Source organism: Sinohyriopsis cumingii, chromosome 7, assembly GCF_028554795.1.
Source record: "Sinohyriopsis cumingii isolate HCF-2022 chromosome 7, ASM2855479v2, whole genome shotgun sequence".
In the NCBI taxonomy this organism is placed as follows: Eukaryota; Metazoa; Mollusca; class Bivalvia; order Unionida; family Unionidae; genus Sinohyriopsis; species Sinohyriopsis cumingii.
This window is the reverse complement of record NC_142967.1, coordinates 42,771,735-42,799,679: the sequence shown is the minus strand read 5'-3', so window position 1 is coordinate 42,799,679 and position 27,945 is coordinate 42,771,735.

The window sequence follows — 27,945 nt, the reverse complement described above, 5'->3', positions numbered from 1 at the left end:
TTGTTTTGATCAGATTGATATTGTTTGTCTTGGTCAGGTTGACATTGTTTGTTTTGATCACATTGACATTGTTTGCTCTTATCAGATTGACATCGGTTGCTTTAATTAGATGGACATTGTTTGCTTTGATCAGATTGACATTGTTTGTTTTGATCAGATTGACATTGTTTGCTTTGATCAGATTGACATTGTTTGTTTTGATCATATTGATATTGTTTGTTTCGACCAGATTGACATTGTTTGTTTTCGTCAGATTTATATTGTTTGCTTTTGTCAGATTGACATTGTTTCTTTTGATGAGATTGACATTGTTTGCTTTCATCAGATTGGCATTATTTGCTTTGATCAGATTGACACTGTTTGCTTTCGTCAGACTGACATTGTTTGTTTCAGTTAGATTTATATTGTTTGCTTTTATCAGATGGACATTGTTTTGAGCAGATTGATATTGTTTGCTTTGATCAGATTGACATCTTTGTTTTGATCAGATTGATATTGTTTGTTTTGGTCAGATTGATATTGTTTGGTTTGATCAGATTGATATTGTTTGTTTTGGTCAGATTGATATTGTTTGGTTTGATCAGATTGATATTGTTTGTTTTGATCAGATTGACATTGTTTGTTTTCATCAGATTGACATTGTTTGTTTTGATCATATTGATATTGTTTATTTTGATCAGATTGACATCGTCTGCTTTAATTAGATGGATATTGTTTGCTTTGATGAGATTGACATTGTTTATTTTGGTCAGATTGATATTGTTTGTGTTGATCAGATTGACATTGTTTGCTTTGATATGATGTACTTTATTTGCTTTGGTCAGATTGACATTGTTTGTTTTGATCATATTGACATTGTTTGTTTTGATCAGATTGACATTGTTTGCTTTGATCAGATTGATATTGTTTGTCTTGGTCAGGTTGACATTGGTTGTTTTGATCACATTGACATTGTTTGTTTTCATCAGATTGACATTTTTTGCTCTTATCAGATTGACATCGTTTGCTTTAATTAGATGGACATTGTTTGTTTTGATGAGATTGACATTGTTTGCTTTAGTTATATGGACACTGTTTGCTTTTGTCAGATGGACACTGTTTGTTTTGATCATATTGACATTGTTTATTTTGATGAAATTGATATTGTTTGTTTTGATGAGATTGACATTGTTTGTTTTGATCAGATTGACATTGTTTGCTTTGATCATATTGATATTGTTTACTTTGATCAGATTGACATTGTTTCTTTTGATCATATTGACATTGTTTGTTTTCATCATATTGACATTGTTTTGATCAGATTGACATTGTTTCCTTTGATCGGATTGATATTGTTTGTTTTGATCAGGTTGACATTGTTTGTTTTGATCACATTGACATTGTTCGTTTTGATCAGATGGACATTTTTTGTTTTTATCAGATGGACGTTGCTTGATTTGATCATATTCATATTGTTTGTTTTTATCAGACTGACATTGTTTGCTTTGATGAGATTGACATTGTTTGCTTTGATCGTATTGACATTGTTTGTTTTTATCAGATTGACGTTGTTTGTGTTGATCAGATTGACATCGTTTGTTTTTATACGATTGCCGTTGTTTGCTTTGATAAGATGGACATTGTTTGCTTTTAACAGATTGACATTGTTTGTTTTGATCAGACTGACATTGTCAGTTTTGATCATATTGACATCGTTTGCTTTAATTAGATGGACATTCTTTGCTTTTATCAGACTGACATTGTTTGTTTTCATCATATTGACATTGTTTGCTTTGATCATATTGACATTGTTTGTTTTGTTCAGATTGACATTGTTCGTTTTGATCAAATTGACAATTGTTTCTTTTTTTTCCAGATTGACCTTGTTTGCTTTTATCAGGCTGACATTGTTTGCTTTGATCAGATTGACATTGTTTGCTTTGATCAGATTGACATTGTTTGCTTTGATCAGATTGACATTGTTTGCTTTGATCAGATTGACATTATTTGGTTTGATCAAATTGACATTGTTTTTTTGATCATATTGACATTATTTGGTTTGATGAGTTTCACTTTGTTTGCTTTGATATGATGGACATTATTTGCTTTGATCAGATTGTCCTTGTTTGCTTTCATCATATTGACATTGTTTGCTTTGATCAGATTGACATCGTTTGCTTTGATCAGATTGACACTGTTTGCTTTGATCAGATTGACTTTGTTTGCTCTGATAACATGGAGATTTCTTCCTTTGATCATATTGACATTGTTTGTTTTGATCATATTGACATTATTTGCTTTGATCAGATTGACATTGTTTGCTTTGAAAAGATGGAGATTGTTTGCTTTGATCATATTGACATTGTTTGCTTTGATCATATTGACTTTTGTTTGCTTTGATCATAGTGACATTGTTTGCTTTGATCAGATTGACATTGTTGGTTTTTATAAGATGGACAGTATTTGTTTTGATCAGATTGACATTGTTTGTTTTGATCATAGTGACATTCCTTGTTTTGACCAGATTGATATTGTTTGTTTTGATCAGATTGACATTGTTTGTTTTGATCAGATAGATATTGTTTGTTTTGATCAGATGGAAATTGTTTGTTTTCATCAGATGGACATTTCTATTTGCTTTGATCAGATGGACATTATTTGCTTTGATCAGATTGACATTGGTTGTTTTGATCATATTGATATTGTTTGTTTCGATCAGATTGACATTGTTTGTTTTCGTGAGAATTATATTGTTTGCTTTTATCAGATGGACATTGTTTGCTTTGATCAGATTGATATTGTTTGTTTTGATCAGATTGGCTTTGTTTGTTTTGATAAGATGGACATTATTTGCTTTGATCAGATTGACATTATTTGCTTTGATCAGATTGACATTGTTTGCTTTCATCAGACTGACATTGATTGTTTCGGTGAGATTTATATTGTTTGCTTTTATCAGATGGACATTGTTTTGATCAGATTGATATTTTTTGCTTTGATCAGATTGACATCGTTTGTTTGATCATATTGACATTGTTCGTTTTGATCAGATGGACATTGTTTGTCTTGATCAGATTGATATTGTTTGGTTTGATCAGATTGATATTGTTTGTTTTGATCAGATTGACATTGTTTGTTTTGATTAGATTGACATCGTCTGCTTTAATTAGATGGATATTGTTTCCTTTGTTGAGACTGACATTGTTTGTTTTGATCAGATTGATATTGTTTGTTTTGATCAGATTGACATTGTTTGTTTTGATCAGATTGATATTGTTTGTCTTGGTCAGGTTGACATTGTTTGTTTTGATCACATTGACATTGTTTGCTCTTATCAGATTGACATCGGTTGCTTTAATTAGATGGACATTGTTTGCTTTGATCAGATTGACATTGTTTGTTTTGATCAGATTGACATTGTTTGCTTTGATCAGATTGACATTGTTTGTTTTGATCATATTGATATTGTTTGTTTCGACCAGATTGACATTGTTTGTTTTCGTCAGATTTATATTGTTTGCTTTTGTCAGATTGACATTGTTTCTTTTGATGAGATTGACATTGTTTGCTTTCATCAGATTGGCATTATTTGCTTTGATCAGATTGACACTGTTTGCTTTCGTCAGACTGACATTGTTTGTTTCAGTTAGATTTATATTGTTTGCTTTTATCAGATGGACATTGTTTTGAGCAGATTGATATTGTTTGCTTTGATCAGATTGACATCTTTGTTTTGATCAGATTGATATTGTTTGTTTTGGTCAGATTGATATTGTTTGGTTTGATCAGATTGATATTGTTTGTTTTGGTCAGATTGATATTGTTTGGTTTGATCAGATTGATATTGTTTGTTTTGATCAGATTGACATTGTTTGTTTTCATCAGATTGACATTGTTTGTTTTGATCATATTGATATTGTTTATTTTGATCAGATTGACATCGTCTGCTTTAATTAGATGGATATTGTTTGCTTTGATGAGATTGACATTGTTTATTTTGGTCAGATTGATATTGTTTGTGTTGATCAGATTGACATTGTTTGCTTTGATATGATGTACTTTATTTGCTTTGGTCAGATTGACATTGTTTGTTTTGATCATATTGACATTGTTTGTTTTGATCAGATTGACATTGTTTGCTTTGATCAGATTGATATTGTTTGTCTTGGTCAGGTTGACATTGGTTGTTTTGATCACATTGACATTGTTTGTTTTCATCAGATTGACATTTTTTGCTCTTATCAGATTGACATCGTTTGCTTTAATTAGATGGACATTGTTTGTTTTGATGAGATTGACATTGTTTGCTTTAGTTATATGGACACTGTTTGCTTTTGTCAGATGGACACTGTTTGTTTTGATCATATTGACATTGTTTATTTTGATGAAATTGATATTGTTTGTTTTGATGAGATTGACATTGTTTGTTTTGATCAGATTGACATTGCTTGCTTTAATTATATGGACATTATTTGCTTTTATCAGATTTACATTGTTTGTTTTGATCATATTGACATTGTTTTTTTTGATCAGATTGACATTGTTTGATTTTATCAGATTGACATTGTTTGTTTTGATGAGATTGACTTTGTTTGCTTTGATCAGATTGGCATTGTTTGTTTTGATCAGATTGACATTGTTTGTTTTGTTCAGATTGACATTGTTTGTTTTGATCAGATTGACATTGTTTGTTTTGTTCAGATTGACATTGTTTGTTTTGATCAGATGGACATTGTTTGTTTTGATCATATTGATATTGTTTGTTTTGATCATGATGACATTGTTTGTTTTGATCATATTGATATTGTTTGTTTCGACCACATTGACATTGTTTGTTTTCGTCAGATTTATATTGTTTGTTTTTGTCAGATTGACATTGTTTCTTTTGATCAGATTGTCATTGTTTGCTTTCATCAGATTGACATTATTTGCTTTGATCAGATTGACACTGTTTGCTTTCGTCAGACTGACCTTGTTTGTTTCAGTTAGATTTATATTGTTTGCTTTTATCAGATGGACATTGTTTTGAGCAGATTGATATTGTTTGCTTTGATCAGATTGACATCGTTTGTTTGATCATATTGACATTGTTTGTTTTGATCAGATTGACATTGTTTGTTTTGATCAGACTGACATTGTTTGGTTTGACCAGATTGATATTGTTTGTTTTGATCAGATTGACATTGTTTGTTTTGATCAGATTGACATTGTTTGCTTTGATCAGATTGATATTGTTTGGTTTGAACAGATTGATATTGTTTGTTTTGATCAGATTGACATTGTTTGTTTTGATCAGATTGACATCGTCTGCTTTAATTAGATTGACATTGTTTGCTTTGATGAGATTGACATTGTTTGTTTTGATCAGATTGATATTGTTTGTTTTGATCAGATTGACATTGTTTGCTTTTATCTGCTTGACACTGCTTGCTTTGATATGATGGACATTATTTGCTTTGATCAGATTGACATTTTTTGTTTTGATCATATTGATATTGTTTGTTTTGATCAGATTGACATTGTTTGTTTTGATCAGATTGACATTGTTTGTTTTGATCACATTGACATTGTTTGTTTTGATCAGATTGACATTTTTTGCTGTTATCAGATGGACATTATTTGTTATGATCAGACTGACATCGTTTGCTCTAATTAGATGGACATTGTTTGCTTTGATCATATTGACATTGTTTGTTTTGATCAAATTGGCATTGTTTGCTTTAGTTAGATGGAGATTGCTTGCTTTTATCAGATTGACATTGTTTCTCTTGATCGTATTGAAATTGTTTGTTTTGATCAGATTGACTTTGTTTGCTTTGATCAGATTGACATTGTTTGTTTTGATCAGATGGACATTGTTTCTTTTGATGATAATGACATTGTTTGTTTTGATCAGATTGACATTGTTTGTTTTGATCATATTGACATTGTTTGTTTTGATGGGATTGAGATTATTTGTTTTGATCAGATTGACATTGTTTGTTTTGATCAGATTGACATTGTTTCTTTTGATCAGATTGACATTGTTTGTTTTGATCAGATTGACATTGTTTGTTTTGATCATATTGACATTGTTTGTTTTGATCAGATGGACATTGTTTGTTTTGATCAGATGGACATTGTTTGTTTTGATCAGATTGACATTGTTTGTTTTGATCATATTGACATTGTTTGCTTTGATCAGATTGACATTGTTTGTTTTGATCATATTGACATTGTTTGTTTTGATCATATTGACATTGTTTGTTTTGATCAGATGGACATTGTTTGTTTTGATCAGATTGACATTGTTTCTTTTGATCAGATTGACATTGTTTGTTTTGATCATATTTACATTGTTTGCTTTGATCAGATTGACATTGTTTGTTTTGATCATATTGACATTGTTTGCTTTGATCAGATTGACATTGTTTGTTTTGATCAGATTGACATTGTTTGTTTTGATCAGATGGACATTGTTTGCTTTGATCAGATTGACATTGTTTGTTTTGATCAGATTGACATTGTTTGCTTTGATCAGATGGACATTGTTTGTTTTGATCAGATTGACATTGTTTCTTTTGATCAGATTGACATTGTTTGTTTTGATCATATTGACATTGTTTGCTTTGATCAGATTGACATTGTTTGTTTTGATCAGATTGACATTGTTTGCTTTGATCAGATTGACATTGTTTGTTTTGATCAGATTGACATTGTTTGTTTTGATCATATTGACATTGTTTGTTTTGATCAGACTGACATTGTTTGCTTTGATCAGATGGACATTGCTTGTTTTGATCAGATTGACATTGTTTGCTTTGATCAGATGGACATTGTTTGTTTTGATCAGATTGACATTGTTTCTTTTGATCAGATTGACATTGTTTGCTTTGATCAGATTGACATTGTTTGCTTTGATCAGATTGACATTGTTTGTTTTGATCAGATTGACATTGTTTGTTTTGATCAGATTGACATTGTTTGTTTCGATCATATTGACATTGTTTGCTTTGATCAGATTGACATTGTTTGTTTTGATCAGATTGACATTGTTTGCTTTGATCAGATGGACATTGTTTGTTATGATCAGATTGGCATTGTTTCTTTTGATCATATTGACATTGTTTGTTTTGATCATATTGACATTGTTTGCTTTGATCAGATGGACATTGTTTGTTTTGATCATATTGACATTGTTTGTTTTGATCATATTGACATTGTTTGTTTTGATCATATTGACATTGTTTGTTTTGATCAGATTGATATTGTTTGCTTTGATCAGATTGACATTGTTTGTTTTGATCAGACTGACATCGTTTTTTGATCACATTGACATTGTTTGTTTTGATCAGATTGACATTGTTTTGATCAGATGGACATTGTTTCTTTTGATCAGATGGACATTGTTTGCTTTGATCAGATTGACTTTGTTTGTTTTGATCAGATTGCCTTTGTTTACCTTGATAAGATGGACATTGTTTGCTTTTATCAGATTGACATTGTTAGTTTTGATCATATTGACATTGTTTGCTTTGATAAGATGGAGATTGCTTGCTTTGATAAGATTGACATTGTTTGTTTCGATCATATTGACATTGTTTGTTTTGATCAGATTGACATTGTTTCTTTTGATCAGATTGATATTGTTTGTTTTGATCAGGTTGACATTGTTTGTTTTGATCACATTGACATTGTTCGTTTTGATCAGATGGACATTTTTTGTTTTTATCAGATGGACATTGCTTGATTTGATCATATTCATATTGTTTGTTTTTATCAGACTGATATTGTTTGTTTTTATCAGATTGACATTGTTTGCTTTGATGACATTGACATTGTTTGCTTTGATCATATTGACATTGTTTGTTTTGATCAGATTGACATCGTTTGTTTCTATCAGATTGCCTTTGTTTGCTTTGATAAGATGGACATTGTTTGTTTTTATCAGACTGACATTGTTTGTTTTGATCAGATTGACATTGTTTGTTTTGATCAGATTGACATTGTTTGTCTTGAACAGATTGACATTGTTTCTTTTGGTCAGATTGACGTTTTTTGCTTTTATCAGATAGACATTGTTTGTTTTGATCAGATTGATATTGTTTACTTTGATCAGATTGACATTGTTTGTTTTGATCAGATTGACATTGTTTGCTTTGATCATATTGATATTGTTTACTTTGATCAGATTGACATTGTTTCTTTTGATCATATTGACATTGTTTGTTTTCATCATATTGACATTGTTTTGATCAGATTGACATTGTTTCCTTTGATCGGATTGATATTGTTTGTTTTGATCAGGTTGACATTGTTTGTTTTGATCACATTGACATTGTTCGTTTTGATCAGATGGACATTTTTTGTTTTTATCAGATGGACGTTGCTTGATTTGATCATATTCATATTGTTTGTTTTTATCAGACTGACATTGTTTGCTTTGATGAGATTGACATTGTTTGCTTTGATCGTATTGACATTGTTTGTTTTTATCAGATTGACGTTGTTTGTGTTGATCAGATTGACATCGTTTGTTTTTATACGATTGCCGTTGTTTGCTTTGATAAGATGGACATTGTTTGCTTTTAACAGATTGACATTGTTTGTTTTGATCAGACTGACATTGTCAGTTTTGATCATATTGACATCGTTTGCTTTAATTAGATGGACATTCTTTGCTTTTATCAGACTGACATTGTTTGTTTTCATCATATTGACATTGTTTGCTTTGATCATATTGACATTGTTTGTTTTGTTCAGATTGACATTGTTCGTTTTGATCAAATTGACAATTGTTTCTTTTTTTTCCAGATTGACCTTGTTTGCTTTTATCAGGCTGACATTGTTTGCTTTGATCAGATTGACATTGTTTGCTTTGATCAGATTGACATTGTTTGCTTTGATCAGATTGACATTGTTTGCTTTGATCAGATTGACATTATTTGGTTTGATCAAATTGACATTGTTTTTTTGATCATATTGACATTATTTGGTTTGATGAGTTTCACTTTGTTTGCTTTGATATGATGGACATTATTTGCTTTGATCAGATTGTCCTTGTTTGCTTTCATCATATTGACATTGTTTGCTTTGATCAGATTGACATCGTTTGCTTTGATCAGATTGACACTGTTTGCTTTGATCAGATTGACTTTGTTTGCTCTGATAACATGGAGATTTCTTCCTTTGATCATATTGACATTGTTTGTTTTGATCATATTGACATTATTTGCTTTGATCAGATTGACATTGTTTGCTTTGAAAAGATGGAGATTGTTTGCTTTGATCATATTGACATTGTTTGCTTTGATCATATTGACTTTTGTTTGCTTTGATCATAGTGACATTGTTTGCTTTGATCAGATTGACATTGTTGGTTTTTATAAGATGGACAGTATTTGTTTTGATCAGATTGACATTGTTTGTTTTGATCATAGTGACATTCCTTGTTTTGACCAGATTGATATTGTTTGTTTTGATCAGATTGACATTGTTTGTTTTGATCAGATAGATATTGTTTGTTTTGATCAGATGGAAATTGTTTGTTTTCATCAGATGGACATTTCTATTTGCTTTGATCAGATGGACATTATTTGCTTTGATCAGATTGACATTGGTTGTTTTGATCATATTGATATTGTTTGTTTCGATCAGATTGACATTGTTTGTTTTCGTGAGAATTATATTGTTTGCTTTTATCAGATGGACATTGTTTGCTTTGATCAGATTGATATTGTTTGTTTTGATCAGATTGGCTTTGTTTGTTTTGATAAGATGGACATTATTTGCTTTGATCAGATTGACATTATTTGCTTTGATCAGATTGACATTGTTTGCTTTCATCAGACTGACATTGATTGTTTCGGTGAGATTTATATTGTTTGCTTTTATCAGATGGACATTGTTTTGATCAGATTGATATTTTTTGCTTTGATCAGATTGACATCGTTTGTTTGATCATATTGACATTGTTCGTTTTGATCAGATGGACATTGTTTGTCTTGATCAGATTGATATTGTTTGGTTTGATCAGATTGATATTGTTTGTTTTGATCAGATTGACATTGTTTGTTTTGATTAGATTGACATCGTCTGCTTTAATTAGATGGATATTGTTTCCTTTGTTGAGACTGACATTGTTTGTTTTGATCAGATTGATATTGTTTGTTTTGATCAGATTGACATTGTTTGTTTTGATCAGATTGATATTGTTTGTCTTGGTCAGGTTGACATTGTTTGTTTTGATCACATTGACATTGTTTGCTCTTATCAGATTGACATCGGTTGCTTTAATTAGATGGACATTGTTTGCTTTGATCAGATTGACATTGTTTGTTTTGATCAGATTGACATTGTTTGCTTTGATCAGATTGACATTGTTTGTTTTGATCATATTGATATTGTTTGTTTCGACCAGATTGACATTGTTTGTTTTCGTCAGATTTATATTGTTTGCTTTTGTCAGATTGACATTGTTTCTTTTGATGAGATTGACATTGTTTGCTTTCATCAGATTGGCATTATTTGCTTTGATCAGATTGACACTGTTTGCTTTCGTCAGACTGACATTGTTTGTTTCAGTTAGATTTATATTGTTTGCTTTTATCAGATGGACATTGTTTTGAGCAGATTGATATTGTTTGCTTTGATCAGATTGACATCTTTGTTTTGATCAGATTGATATTGTTTGTTTTGGTCAGATTGATATTGTTTGGTTTGATCAGATTGATATTGTTTGTTTTGGTCAGATTGATATTGTTTGGTTTGATCAGATTGATATTGTTTGTTTTGATCAGATTGACATTGTTTGTTTTCATCAGATTGACATTGTTTGTTTTGATCATATTGATATTGTTTATTTTGATCAGATTGACATCGTCTGCTTTAATTAGATGGATATTGTTTGCTTTGATGAGATTGACATTGTTTATTTTGGTCAGATTGATATTGTTTGTGTTGATCAGATTGACATTGTTTGCTTTGATATGATGTACTTTATTTGCTTTGGTCAGATTGACATTGTTTGTTTTGATCATATTGACATTGTTTGTTTTGATCAGATTGACATTGTTTGCTTTGATCAGATTGATATTGTTTGTCTTGGTCAGGTTGACATTGGTTGTTTTGATCACATTGACATTGTTTGTTTTCATCAGATTGACATTTTTTGCTCTTATCAGATTGACATCGTTTGCTTTAATTAGATGGACATTGTTTGTTTTGATGAGATTGACATTGTTTGCTTTAGTTATATGGACACTGTTTGCTTTTGTCAGATGGACACTGTTTGTTTTGATCATATTGACATTGTTTATTTTGATGAAATTGATATTGTTTGTTTTGATGAGATTGACATTGTTTGTTTTGATCAGATTGACATTGTTTGCTTTGATCATATTGATATTGTTTACTTTGATCAGATTGACATTGTTTCTTTTGATCATATTGACATTGTTTGTTTTCATCATATTGACATTGTTTTGATCAGATTGACATTGTTTCCTTTGATCGGATTGATATTGTTTGTTTTGATCAGGTTGACATTGTTTGTTTTGATCACATTGACATTGTTCGTTTTGATCAGATGGACATTTTTTGTTTTTATCAGATGGACGTTGCTTGATTTGATCATATTCATATTGTTTGTTTTTATCAGACTGACATTGTTTGCTTTGATGAGATTGACATTGTTTGCTTTGATCGTATTGACATTGTTTGTTTTTATCAGATTGACGTTGTTTGTGTTGATCAGATTGACATCGTTTGTTTTTATACGATTGCCGTTGTTTGCTTTGATAAGATGGACATTGTTTGCTTTTAACAGATTGACATTGTTTGTTTTGATCAGACTGACATTGTCAGTTTTGATCATATTGACATCGTTTGCTTTAATTAGATGGACATTCTTTGCTTTTATCAGACTGACATTGTTTGTTTTCATCATATTGACATTGTTTGCTTTGATCATATTGACATTGTTTGTTTTGTTCAGATTGACATTGTTCGTTTTGATCAAATTGACAATTGTTTCTTTTTTTTCCAGATTGACCTTGTTTGCTTTTATCAGGCTGACATTGTTTGCTTTGATCAGATTGACATTGTTTGCTTTGATCAGATTGACATTGTTTGCTTTGATCAGATTGACATTGTTTGCTTTGATCAGATTGACATTATTTGGTTTGATCAAATTGACATTGTTTTTTTGATCATATTGACATTATTTGGTTTGATGAGTTTCACTTTGTTTGCTTTGATATGATGGACATTATTTGCTTTGATCAGATTGTCCTTGTTTGCTTTCATCATATTGACATTGTTTGCTTTGATCAGATTGACATCGTTTGCTTTGATCAGATTGACACTGTTTGCTTTGATCAGATTGACTTTGTTTGCTCTGATAACATGGAGATTTCTTCCTTTGATCATATTGACATTGTTTGTTTTGATCATATTGACATTATTTGCTTTGATCAGATTGACATTGTTTGCTTTGAAAAGATGGAGATTGTTTGCTTTGATCATATTGACATTGTTTGCTTTGATCATATTGACTTTTGTTTGCTTTGATCATAGTGACATTGTTTGCTTTGATCAGATTGACATTGTTGGTTTTTATAAGATGGACAGTATTTGTTTTGATCAGATTGACATTGTTTGTTTTGATCATAGTGACATTCCTTGTTTTGACCAGATTGATATTGTTTGTTTTGATCAGATTGACATTGTTTGTTTTGATCAGATAGATATTGTTTGTTTTGATCAGATGGAAATTGTTTGTTTTCATCAGATGGACATTTCTATTTGCTTTGATCAGATGGACATTATTTGCTTTGATCAGATTGACATTGGTTGTTTTGATCATATTGATATTGTTTGTTTCGATCAGATTGACATTGTTTGTTTTCGTGAGAATTATATTGTTTGCTTTTATCAGATGGACATTGTTTGCTTTGATCAGATTGATATTGTTTGTTTTGATCAGATTGGCTTTGTTTGTTTTGATAAGATGGACATTATTTGCTTTGATCAGATTGACATTATTTGCTTTGATCAGATTGACATTGTTTGCTTTCATCAGACTGACATTGATTGTTTCGGTGAGATTTATATTGTTTGCTTTTATCAGATGGACATTGTTTTGATCAGATTGATATTTTTTGCTTTGATCAGATTGACATCGTTTGTTTGATCATATTGACATTGTTCGTTTTGATCAGATGGACATTGTTTGTCTTGATCAGATTGATATTGTTTGGTTTGATCAGATTGATATTGTTTGTTTTGATCAGATTGACATTGTTTGTTTTGATTAGATTGACATCGTCTGCTTTAATTAGATGGATATTGTTTCCTTTGTTGAGACTGACATTGTTTGTTTTGATCAGATTGATATTGTTTGTTTTGATCAGATTGACATTGTTTGTTTTGATCAGATTGATATTGTTTGTCTTGGTCAGGTTGACATTGTTTGTTTTGATCACATTGACATTGTTTGCTCTTATCAGATTGACATCGGTTGCTTTAATTAGATGGACATTGTTTGCTTTGATCAGATTGACATTGTTTGTTTTGATCAGATTGACATTGTTTGCTTTGATCAGATTGACATTGTTTGTTTTGATCATATTGATATTGTTTGTTTCGACCAGATTGACATTGTTTGTTTTCGTCAGATTTATATTGTTTGCTTTTGTCAGATTGACATTGTTTCTTTTGATGAGATTGACATTGTTTGCTTTCATCAGATTGGCATTATTTGCTTTGATCAGATTGACACTGTTTGCTTTCGTCAGACTGACATTGTTTGTTTCAGTTAGATTTATATTGTTTGCTTTTATCAGATGGACATTGTTTTGAGCAGATTGATATTGTTTGCTTTGATCAGATTGACATCTTTGTTTTGATCAGATTGATATTGTTTGTTTTGGTCAGATTGATATTGTTTGGTTTGATCAGATTGATATTGTTTGTTTTGGTCAGATTGATATTGTTTGGTTTGATCAGATTGATATTGTTTGTTTTGATCAGATTGACATTGTTTGTTTTCATCAGATTGACATTGTTTGTTTTGATCATATTGATATTGTTTATTTTGATCAGATTGACATCGTCTGCTTTAATTAGATGGATATTGTTTGCTTTGATGAGATTGACATTGTTTATTTTGGTCAGATTGATATTGTTTGTGTTGATCAGATTGACATTGTTTGCTTTGATATGATGTACTTTATTTGCTTTGGTCAGATTGACATTGTTTGTTTTGATCATATTGACATTGTTTGTTTTGATCAGATTGACATTGTTTGCTTTGATCAGATTGATATTGTTTGTCTTGGTCAGGTTGACATTGGTTGTTTTGATCACATTGACATTGTTTGTTTTCATCAGATTGACATTTTTTGCTCTTATCAGATTGACATCGTTTGCTTTAATTAGATGGACATTGTTTGTTTTGATGAGATTGACATTGTTTGCTTTAGTTATATGGACACTGTTTGCTTTTGTCAGATGGACACTGTTTGTTTTGATCATATTGACATTGTTTATTTTGATGAAATTGATATTGTTTGTTTTGATGAGATTGACATTGTTTGTTTTGATCAGATTGACATTGCTTGCTTTAATTATATGGACATTATTTGCTTTTATCAGATTTACATTGTTTGTTTTGATCATATTGACATTGTTTTTTTTGATCAGATTGACATTGTTTGATTTTATCAGATTGACATTGTTTGTTTTGATGAGATTGACTTTGTTTGCTTTGATCAGATTGGCATTGTTTGTTTTGATCAGATTGACATTGTTTGTTTTGTTCAGATTGACATTGTTTGTTTTGATCAGATTGACATTGTTTGTTTTGTTCAGATTGACATTGTTTGTTTTGATCAGATGGACATTGTTTGTTTTGATCATATTGATATTGTTTGTTTTGATCATGATGACATTGTTTGTTTTGATCATATTGATATTGTTTGTTTCGACCACATTGACATTGTTTGTTTTCGTCAGATTTATATTGTTTGTTTTTGTCAGATTGACATTGTTTCTTTTGATCAGATTGTCATTGTTTGCTTTCATCAGATTGACATTATTTGCTTTGATCAGATTGACACTGTTTGCTTTCGTCAGACTGACCTTGTTTGTTTCAGTTAGATTTATATTGTTTGCTTTTATCAGATGGACATTGTTTTGAGCAGATTGATATTGTTTGCTTTGATCAGATTGACATCGTTTGTTTGATCATATTGACATTGTTTGTTTTGATCAGATTGACATTGTTTGTTTTGATCAGACTGACATTGTTTGGTTTGACCAGATTGATATTATTTGTTTTGATCAGATTGACATTGTTTGTTTTGATCAGATTGACATTGTTTGCTTTGATCAGATTGATATTGTTTGGTTTGAACAGATTGATATTGTTTGTTTTGATCAGATTGACATTGTTTGTTTTGATCAGATTGACATCGTCTGCTTTAATTAGATTGACATTGTTTGCTTTGATGAGATTGACATTGTTTGTTTTGATCAGATTGATATTGTTTGTTTTGATCAGATTGACATTGTTTGCTTTTATCTGCTTGACACTGCTTGCTTTGATATGATGGACATTATTTGCTTTGATCAGATTGACATTTTTTGTTTTGATCATATTGATATTGTTTGTTTTGATCAGATTGACATTGTTTGTTTTGATCAGATTGACATTGTTTGTTTTGATCACATTGACATTGTTTGTTTTGATCAGATTGACATTTTTTGCTGTTATCAGATGGACATTATTTGTTATGATCAGACTGACATCGTTTGCTCTAATTAGATGGACATTGTTTGCTTTGATCATATTGACATTGTTTGTTTTGATCAAATTGGCATTGTTTGCTTTAGTTAGATGGAGATTGCTTGCTTTTATCAGATTGACATTGTTTCTTTTGATCGTATTGACATTGTTTGTTTTGATCAGATTGACATTGTTTGCTTTTATCAGATTGACATTGTTTGTTTTGATCAAATTGGCATTGTTTGCTTTAGTTAGATGGAGATTGCTTGCTTTTATCAGATTGACATTGTTTCTCTTGATCGTATTGAAATTGTTTGTTTTGATCAGATTGACTTTGTTTGCTTTGATCAGATTGACATTGTTTGTTTTGATCAGATGGACATTGTTTCTTTTGATGATAATGACATTGTTTGTTTTGATCAGATTGACATTGTTTGTTTTGATCATATTGACATTGTTTGTTTTGATGGGATTGAGATTATTTGTTTTGATCAGATTGACATTGTTTCTTTTGATCGTATTCACATTATTTGCTTTGATCAGGTTAACTTTGTTTGGTTTGATATGATGGTCATTATTTGCTTTGATCTCATTGACATTATTTGCTTTGATCAGACGGGCATTGGTTGTTTTGATCATATTGAAATTGTTTGTTTTGATCATATTGTCATTTTTGGTTTTTATAAGATGGACTTTATTTGTTTTGATCAGATTGACATTGTTTGTTTTGATCATAGTGACATTGTTTGTTTTGATCATATTGAAATTGTTTGTTTTGATCATATTGACGTTGTTTGTTTTGATCAGATTGACATTGTTTGTTTCGGTCAGATTGACATTGTTTGTTTTCATCAGATTTATATTGTTTGTTTTGATCAGATTGATATAGTTTGTTTTGATCAGATTGATATTGTTTGTTTTGATCAGATTGACATTGTTTGTTTCGGTCAGATTGACATTGCTTGTTTTTATCAGATTTATATTGTTTGCTTTTATCAGATGGACATTGTTTGTTTTGATCAGATTGACATTGTTTGCTTTGATCAGATTGATATTATTTGTTGTGATCAGATTGATATTGTTTGGGGGTGCGTGGCCTGGGCCTGACGTCCCGCTTGCCAAAGGAAAGTGAAGCGTCTCTCATAGCCTCTCCTTCCCAGGTGTAGTGATCGCCGCAGAACCACTGTCTGGCTCTGCGGGGCAGGAGGTTACTTGCATATGGCCTCTCCTACACTATTGTGTCCACAGCAGCACCTTCACGCGGTGCCCCCTGTTTTAACAGAGCCTGCTGTGTGGCGCGACCGAGTACCCGGCGGTATAACTGGGTGGGCAGACTGGGCTCATTAGCCTTGGCAGGCAACCAGTCTAAGAGAAGGGAAACTCTGACCCCAAACCCGGGCAGATGAAGCTCGTTAGCCTTGTCAGGCAGTTCATCTAGGCGAAGGAAACTCTGATTCAAAACCAACCAAGTCCCATCCATTGGATTATGGCTCCACTGCCTTGTGGATATCTTCGGGAGAAGGAAAGGCTACGGGAGTAAACCCAGACAGAAAATCAGGAGTGGAGCCCCTAAGGCGGCTGGGGGTCGACTACGACCTCCTTCCGGCAGCTCCTGCATCCAAACTGGTGCCAAATGTCATGCTCAGCATTCCTTTGGACCCCACCAGCAAGGACGAGAGGGGGATCCTGACGTCTGGGCAGCCCAGGATCTCCATATTCCACGCCCAGGCTTGCGCCCTGGAGAGGACACTCCAGTCTCGCTACTGAGTGAGGAAACAACACGGAAGCTGACAGTTTACGGGTTATAAGTCCCACCCGATTGGCGTAGGGAAGGGGCGCCACGGGTCAGCTTTGACGGTGGGAGGGATCATCGTGTCCCACTGGCCAACTATCGCCCGCCTCAAGCCGGGCAGCCCCCGGTCAATTTGGTGTTGACCCGCCATCGTCTGCCTGCTCCAGTGGGTGTCTGGATCTCAGTGTGTTGTTCAGCATGACAAGCAGACGGTAATTCCACACCAGACAAAAGAAACAAGAAACCAATAAAGAAGACTCCAGCTCTTCGATTTGCAAGCTGGAATGTGCGCACCATGTGTACAGGCATCTCCGACGACCTCAGAGAAGTGGACGACACCAGAAAGACGGCCATCATCGATAGAGAACTCACCAGACTAAATATCAGCATAGCTGCCCTCCAGGAAACCAGGCTCGCCTCTAGTGGCTCCCTCAGAGAGGAAAACTACACCTTCTTCTGGAAGGGTCGAGAACCTGAGGAGCCCCGTCAGCACGGAGTGGGCTTTGCCATCAAAAACAATCTCCTGGCCTCGGTTGAACCTCCAACAGGGGGCACTGAGCGTCTCTTGTCCATCCGCCTCACCACTACTTCAGGTCCTGTCAACATCATCAGTGTCTACGCCCCAACCCTCACGTCATCAGAAGACGTGAAGGATCAGTTCTATGAGCAGCTGGACGAACAGATCAAAGGATGCCCCAAAACTGAACCACTATTCCTCCTCGGCGACTTTAATGCCAGAGTAGGTGCGGACCATGAGTCCTGGCCTACCTGCCTCGGATATCATGGCACTGGAAAGACCAACGAAAACGGCCAGAGACTGCTGGAGCTATGCACCTACCATGGCCTGTGCATCACAAACACCTTCTTCAAGTGTAAGCCACAACACAAAGTGTCATGGAAACACCCCAGATCTCATCACTGGCACCAACTCGACTTGGTCATCACCAGGCGCTCTGCCCTTAACAGTGTCCTCTCCACCAGAACCTACCACAGTGCAGACTGTGACTCCGACCATGCCCTTGTGAGCAGCAGAGTGCGACTACAGCCACACGTGCTACACCGCACAAAACCAAAAGGATGTCCTCGCATAAACACTGCACAGATGTCAGTCCCTGCCAAGGTGGAGGAGTATGTGTCTGCCCTGAACAAGGCTCTCCAGGACCTGCCTGAGTATGACGCTACAGCCAAGTGGAACGCCATGAAGGATGCCATCTATAGTACAGCTATGTCAACGTTTGGCAAGAAGGAACGACCCAGCCAGGACTGGTTCAATGCACACCTATCAAGGATGGAACCACAAATCGAGGAGAAACGAAAAGCCTTCATAGCTTACAAAAAATGCCCTAATGAACGGACGCTTGCTGCTCTCAGAAGTGCCCGAAGTAACACCCAACGCATTGCTAGACAGTGTGCGAACGAGTACTGGCAACAACTGTGTGAAGGGATCCAGCGCAGTGCCGAGTCCGGACACATCCAAGGCATGTACAGTGGCATCAAGAAGGCTCTAGGCCCTACAGTGAAAGGGGTCGCTCCCCTGAAATCCCTGACGGGAGAGAAGATCACAGACCGTGGGCAACAGATGGCCAGATGGGTGGAGCACTACTCAGAACTATACTCCAGAGAAACGTCAGTCACTGATGCAGCCTTCAGCAGCATAAAGAATCTGCCCACCATGGAAGAGCTCGACAAAGTGCCAACCTTAGAGGAGCTCAGCAAAGCAATCGACTGCCTTCCAAACGACAAAGCACCAGGTAGTGACAGCATCCCGCCCGAAGCTATCAAACGTGGAAAACCAGCATTGATTAAACCACTGCACGAGCTACTTTGCCGCTGCTGGGAGGAAGGAGTAGTCCCCCAAGACATGCGTGATGCCACAATTGTGACCCTTTACAAAAACAAGGGCGACCGCAGTGACTGTAATAATTACAGAGGGATCTCGCTCTTGAGTATTGTTGGTAAAGTGTACGCCCGCATCATACTCAACAGGCTGCAGTTGCTGGCAGACCGTGTGTACCCGGAATCACAGTGCGGCTTCAGAGCAGGCAGGTCGACGACAGACATGATCTTCTCCCTACGACAACTCCAAGAGAAGAGCAGAGAGCAAGGTCAACCACTCTACATGATGTTCATCGACCTCACCAAGGCCTTTGACTTGGTCAGCAGGAAGGGCCTTTTTGAACTTCTGAGTAAGATCGGTTGCCCCCCAAAACTCCTCAGCATGATAATCTCTTTCCATGCAGATATGAAGGGAACAGTCCTGTATGATGGATCATCCTCAACTTCCTTCCCAATTAACAGTGGTGTGAAGCAGGGCTGCGTGCTGGCACCAACACTTTTTGGGATCTTCTTCTCCCTGCTCCTGTCCTACGCCTTCGACACGTCCACGGATGGCATATATCTACACACCAGGTCTGATGGGAGCCTGTTCAACCTGGCACGACTGCGCTCAAAGACCAAAGTGAGAGCTGTGCTCATCAGGGAGATGCTTTTTGCAGATGACGCAGCTCTTGTGGCCCACACCGAGGAAGCCCTCCAGAGACTGGGAGACCGTTTTGCTGTTGCCTGCACGCACTTTGGTCTCACAATAAGCTTGGAAAAAACAAATGTCAGCGTGCAAGATACCACCATTGCCCCTTCAATCAAAATCAACGGTGTCACCCTGGAAGCAGTCAACAACTTTACCTACCTAGGGTCAACCATCAGCAACACTCTCTCGATTGATATGGAGCTGGACAGAAGGCTTGGAAAGGCAAACACCATCATGGCTCGATTAACAAAGAGGGTTTGGGAAAACAACGCGCTGACAGAGCACACCAAGGTCCGAGTCTACCAGGCCTGCGTTCTCAGCACCCTTCTATATGGAAGTGAGACGTGGAGTACCTACATGAGGCAAGAACGCCGGCTCAACTCCTTCCATATACGGTGCCTAAAACGCATCCTGAAAATCAGCTGGCAAGACCGTGTTCCACACAGCGAGATCCTGCAGCGTGCAAGTACCCCCAGCATGTACTCCCTGCTAATTAAACGCCGCCTTCGATGGCTGGGTCATGTCCGACGCATGGAGGATGGAAGGCTGCCAAAGGACATCTTATATGGACAGCTGGCCACTGGCATGAGAAGAGTCGGACGCCCCTCACTCCGTTTCAAAGATGTGTGCAAGAGGGACATGAAGGCATGCAACATTTCTCCCGATGGCTGGGAAGAGCTGGCTGAGGACCGAGGCACCTGGAGACTGATGGTAAACAATGGCATATCAGTCGCTGATGCGAGGAGAGGCCAGCTGGTGGCAGAGAAACGTAAGAGAAAGAAGAACGCAACAGCAACCACAGTAATGCAGACTTCCCAGTATGTCTGCACCAACTGCAGTAGGGACTGTCACTCACGTATAGGCCTGCACAGCCACAGCAGACGTTGCCAACAGAGACAGGCAACACCCCAAGGGCGCTATTTGCATGGTCTTTCGAGACCGAGTCGCCAATGATGATAGATTGATATTGTTTGTTTTGATCAGATTGCCTTTGTTTGTTCTAATAAGATGGACATTATTTGCTTTGATCATATTGACATTGTTTGCTTTGATCAGATTGACATTGTTTTTTTGTTTAGATTTATATTGTTTGCTTTTATCAGATGGACATTGTTTATTTTGATCACGTTGGTATTGTTTGCTTCGGTGTGATTGATATTGTTTGCTTTGATCAGATTGACATTTTCTGCTTTTATCAGATTGACAATGTTTGTTTTTATCAGATTAACATTGTTTGCTTTGATCAAATTGATATTGTTTATTTTGATCATATTGATATTGTTTGTTTTAATCATATTGACATTGTTTGCTTTGATCATATTGACATTGTTTGCTTTGATCATATTGACATTGTTTGTTTTGATCAAATTGACATTGTTTGCTTTGATCAGATTGACATTGTTTGTTTTGATCATATTGACATTGTTTGCTTTGATCAGATTAACACTTTTTGCTTTTATCAGATCGATATTGTTTGTTTTGATAAGATTGATATTGTTTATTTTGATCTGATGGATTTTGTTTGCTGCAATGTTTAGATGGACATTGTTTGTTTTGATCAGACTGACATTGCTTGCTTAGATAAGATGGTCATTGTGTGCTTTGATCAGATGGGCATTGTTAGCATTTATCGGACGGACATTGTTTGCTTTGATCAGATTGTCAATATTTGCGTTGATAAGATGGACATTGTTTTTATCAGATTGACATTGTTTGTTTTGATCAGATGGATATTGTTTGCTTAGGTCAGATGGTCATTGTTTTTATGCGATGCACATTGTTTGCTTTGATTAGATAGACATTGATTGTTTTGATCAGATTGACATTGTTTGTTTTGATCATATTGACATTGTTTGCTTTGATGAGATTGACATTGTTTGCCTTTATCAGATTGACATTGTTTGTTTTGATCAGATTGACATCGTTTGTTTTGATCAGATTGACATCGTTTGTTTTGATCAGATGGACATCGTTTGTTTTGATAAGATTGGCACTATTTGATTTGATCAGGCTGACATTTCTTGGATTAGATGGACGTTGTTAGTTGTGATCAGGTATATATTTTTTGCTTTGATGAGATGGACATTGTTTTGATTAGATGGATATTGTCTGCTTAGGTCAGATGGTCATTGTGTAATTTAATCAGATGGACATTGTTTTGATCAGATGCACATTGCTTGCTTTGATCATATGAACAATGTTAACTCTGATCAAATTGACATTGTTTGCCTTGATCAGATGGACATTGCTTGGTTTGATGAGATGCACATTGTTTGCTTTGATCAGATGTACATTTTAGCTCTGATCAAATTGACATTGTTTGCTTTGAAACGTTGGACAATGTTTGTTTTGATTAGATTTACATTATTTTCTATGATTAGATTTTCATTGGTTTAATCAGATTGACATTTTTTTCTGTTATCCGTAGCACAAGGTTTCTGTTCATGGGATGGACATTGTTTGCTTTGATCTGATCGTCTTTCTTGTTCTGATCAGATGGACATTGTTTGTTTGTTTGTTTGTTTGTATCTGATGGAGATTGTCTGTTTCGATCAGATTGACATTGTTTGTATTGATCAGATTGACACATTTAGCTTTGATCAGATGGATATTGTTAATTTTGATCAGATGGTGGTTGCGTTCTTTGATCAAATGGACATTGTTAGCTCTGATCTCTTTGACATTGTTTGATTTGATTAGAATTACATATGTTCTTTTGATCAGATTGACATTGTTTGCTTTGAACAGATTGACATTTTTTGCTTTGATCCGATTGACATTGTTTGCCTTGATCAGACGGACATTGTTAGCTCTTATGAGATTGACATTTTTTAAATTCATCAGATTGACATTGTTTGTTTTGATCATATTGACATTATTTGTTTTGATCATATTGATATTGTTTGCTTTGATTATATTGATATTGTTTGTTTTGATCAGATTGACATTGTTTGTTTTGATCATATTGACAATGTTTGCTTTGATCAGATTGACATTGTTTTGATCATATTGACATTGTATGTTTTGATCAGATTGACATTGTTTGTTTTGATCATATTTACATTGTTTGCTTTGATCAGACTGACATTGTTTGTTTTGATCAGATTGACATGGTTTGTTTTGATCAGATTGACATTGTTTGCTTTCATCAGATTTATATTGTTTGGTTTGGTCAGATTTATATTGTTTGCTTTGATCAGACTGACATGGTTTGTTTTGATCAGATTGACATTGTTTGCTTTCATCAGATTTATATTGTTTGGTTTGATCAGATTGATATTGTTTGCTTTGATTAGATAGACATTGATTGTTTTGATCAGACTGACATTGTTTGTTTTGATCAGATTGACATTGTTTGGTTTGATCAGATTGACATTGTTTGTTTTGATCAGACTGACATTGTTTGTTTTGATCATATTGACATTGTTTGCTTTGGTCAGATTGACATCGTTTGCTTTGATCAGATTGACATCGTTCGTTTTGATCATATTGACATTGTTTGCTTTGGTCAGATTGACATCGTTTGCTTTGATCAGATTGACATCGTTCGTTTTGATGATATTGACATTGTTTGCTTTGGTCAGATTGACATCGTTTGCTTTGATCCGATGGATATTCGTTGCTTTTATCAAATTGACATTGATCACTGGACATTGTTATGATCAGATTTACATTGTTTTTTTTTATCATAATATTCATCACCTGTTTCATTTGAAAAAACAGATTTGACTAGAGGTCATAGGTCAAGGTTAGCGGTTATAGGTATATGGCAAGCATCGAGCGCAGGCAAATGTGGAGTTGGTCAGCATTTGGATTTTGTACAGTTGCCAAACATGAATTAATGTCGTTGATCAGTTGAGTACTGTTAACTGAACTGATATTCAGTCTTGAAGTGTATACATGTGGTGGTTCAGTGACAGACATGGCAAGGTGGCACATGAGTCATACGTGGTGTGATGAACCAAAATGAAGGGCTACAAATCCATTGTGTTGACGACACTACTGTATGGGTGCAAAACCTGAACGGTATAAAAGACACCATGGCGAGAATATGAATCATTCTTGTTTGGGCTGCCTGTGGAACGGATGAAGAAAAGATAGGATGACAGGGCAAAGTTTCAGAAACTGTCTTCACACAGGCAGGCGTTCTAAGAATCTAAATTCTGCTGATGATATCACAGCTGATGATATCACAGCTGATGATATCACATCATATATGGGCTGGCCACGTCACATGTATGTCATATGTTCTGTTACAAAAGAAGATTGTCTACGGCGAGCTCTAAGAGGGAAAGCGAAACGCTTCAAATCTCCCTTCAAATTATCATTGGACAACTTCAACACAACATTGCTCCTGAGTTTTGTGAACATCTCGCACATTATCATTCCACCTGGCGCAGCCTCATCAATACCACAGCTGTAGAGTTTGAGCTGAAGTGAAATGCAGAAGCAGTGCAGAAGCTCGATTGAGTTAAATCCCTGAACAGTAGAACATTCTCTATTGAGCACGCAACATCAAGCGACAGCTCCTGTCCAGTGTGCCGCAGACTGTTTAGATTACAACATTGGCCTAGTCAGCCACTCATGTGCTCACAGAAACCAAACAAATTAGAAACGTCATGGTCATCTACGAACATCATCAACAGGTGTAAGCAGGCTGTTGACAAAGTCAATATAAAAAAAAAACAATCACCCATTTACTCAGTATTTTCTTTTATACGCTATACAAAATAGATTTCTGCTATCTATGAATTATGCGAAACACTTTTAATTAACTTTTGAAGCTTATAATGAAAAAAATACACATAATTGTTATTAATCTCTTAAAGGGGAAAAGACACAATATAAATTAACTAGCTGTCGAATGCAATTGATAGTTTATAACAAATGCTGCATTTATATAAAACTGCCGTAGTTAACACTCGATATCGAAGTTAAATAAGTGACTGAGTGTTCTTTTTTTTAACAATGCATCCATGTACATTTATAGCAAAAGGTTAGCATCTATACCTATCCTAAGATCATCATATTTTTTAACGATAATTTTGCTTTTTAGATACTTTTGCTTTCTGTTTTCGTCTTCCATGTTGTCTTCGCAAAGAATCTAATTTTGTAGCACCCCTAAATACGGTTTGTGGTAATTGTATCTTCATATTTCAATATATAAGCAATTAAATTATATTTTCTCCGTGGTATTAAGCGCCATTTTAGCTCCTTTTGGACTACGCACAAATATTTTACATACTCACTATTATCATACATGTCAGGTCACTTTTTGATGATTTGTTTTTATATGTGAATCCCACGTTTAATTATAACTGTCCTATATTTTACCAATGTGAGCTTTGAACAGGTTAAACATAAATGTGTCTGTGCAAAGAAGCATTTCATTTTTTCGTTGACATGAATTAATTAATTAATTAATTAATTAATTTGTATTTAAGCTGTGGACACATTCTAGTGCGAAATGTGATTCAGTACTTATAAATTCCTCTACTTATACAACCTCGTTTTGGAATTGCAGTGTTGAATGCCACGTTGCAGTGACCTGGAACAGAGCGTACCATGAGACATCAGACTCTATGACAAAACACGAATCTGGTTTTTCCTTACATTTGCTAGGCCATCAAGCATAAACATATGGCAGGTAAATATATAATAAATCGCTGGAAATACATTTTTTATTTTATTTGATAGAAGTTAGTGTTGAGAGCATTTTTACATTGGTGGATGAAATTAAAGTTTTTCAAGCTACTAACCGTGTCTACTTACATTTATTATATAATATTTAAAGATAAAAATAAATATGAAAGAGGTTGTAAAACCCCTAAAAATGACAGTTTTCGCTGAGATAAAAAAATTAATTCATTGACACACTTGATTCACAAGCTTGCGGTATGTGAAGAATTATGTGTAAATAGTCTATTTTCATAAATTATTTGGGGTCCTTAGGTGCAGTGTGCTCGGGATGTGTCCAAGTGTCTGAACAACCGGACCCGAGAAGACATAACAGACCATTGCAACCAAAATGAAATAAAAGAAACTGCCACCTTTCATTCAAAGAAAAAGTACACGATTTATTCGATCCACATCATGTTCTGGTTCTTCAGACTTTTAGAAGGTCTTTACTGTTGTCACGACTTTAGGGCTCCAAATTCATTTGCGTTCGATAATAAAGAAATATGTTCGTGTTGACGCTGAAATAAGCCAAGAAGCATTATATTGTATCTCTACAAGCGATTTACCAGGGTTTGAATAATACAGCACTGGAAATGAATACATGATCTCTAATCACAAATGATAAAGCTGGATATTTCACACATGAATCTCGATTGCGAAGGTATTTAGTCGGAAAAGAGTAACCTACGTCCTATGCATTTTCACGATACGTAATAAAGTCTAACAGAATGCCTGCATAAGATACGAATAAGCTTTATGTAAGAACATAAAATTGACACTCGTTATGGCAAACTCTCCTAGATTATACTGAACAAGTATCAATTGTCCACTGTGGGTCTTAGTTGCCAATGGCCATCTTTCTCAAAGTCATCTCGAACTTGGCAAACATCGCAAAATGCTACTTTTGGAAGACGACGCGGACTATCCGTATAAAGTCGTATGTGGTAAGAGATGCATGTACACATCTTGGGTACCAACTTGAACTTTTAAATCATCAGGTTTTCTTTTCTTATAATTTTGAAATCATTAGTTTTTCTTTCCTGCCTTCGTTTCTTTTTTCTTTTTTCTTTCTTTCTTTCTCTCTTTCTCTCTTTCTTTCTTTCTTTCTCTCTTTCTTTCTTTCTCTCTTTCTTTCATTCTCTCTCTCTTTCTTTCTTTCTTTGTGTCTTTCTTTATTTCTCTCTTTCTTTCTTTCTTTCTCTCTATCTTTCTTTTTTCTTTCTTTCTTTCTTTCTTTCTTTCTTTCTTTCTTTCTTTTTTCTCTCTTTCTTTATTTTTCTTTCTCTTTCTTTCTTTCTCTCTTTCTTTCTTTCCTTTCTCTCTTTCTTTCTTTCTTTCTCTCTTTCTTTCTTCTTTTTTTCTTTCTTTCTTTCTTTCTTTCTACTATTTCCGGAGTATTACCAATAAGATTTCGTTACGGCTTTAAGAGAGCTAATAAGGAGGAGGTAATTATTGATCCCAATTACGCAATGCAGATTTAAGATGTGCTGGTTCACCCGGATAACACTATAATTTATCAGCCCGATGCAATCCTTAGATGAAGACTTGGCTTGATTAGGATATTCATACTTTGGTTCAATTAGGTCGATTAAAAATATTGAATTATCGATAATTAGATGATGTCATGTAGGGCAGATATAGACGATGAAGTATGGCGCCGTACAATCTAATTTATTTGTAGATATTTTAGTAGCATTGGCGAGAGAGCGTGTGTGTCTTTGTTTGTGTGTCTTTGTGTGTATGTGATTTGGATTTTTAACGTAGCTTTAGTAATATTTGAGTCCTATCGCTACGATATCTGTCTACAGTGTGGCAGTTGATAGTGGTGTCTAGCACTGGGACATCATACCGCAGACATGTAGCATGATGTCCCACCCAGTCACGTTATCCGGACACCAGCCAACCAGTCCTAACACTAACATCTTAATGCTGAGCGCCTAGCGAGGCAGCTGTTACTACGATTTTTATAAGTCTTTGATATGACTCTGCCTGGGTTCGAACCCGCGACCTCCCGCTTCCGAGGCGGACGCTCTAACCACTAGGCTACCGGAGTGGTCTGAGAGAGAGAGAGAGAGAGAGAGAGAGAGAGAGAGAGAGATTATTTACTGTACCACGCGTTCTTTAGTTCCAGTGTCACAGAAGACTATCCTACACATCTAAGATACAGAACTATCGTCATCAATTCAAGTTATTATGCTAGAC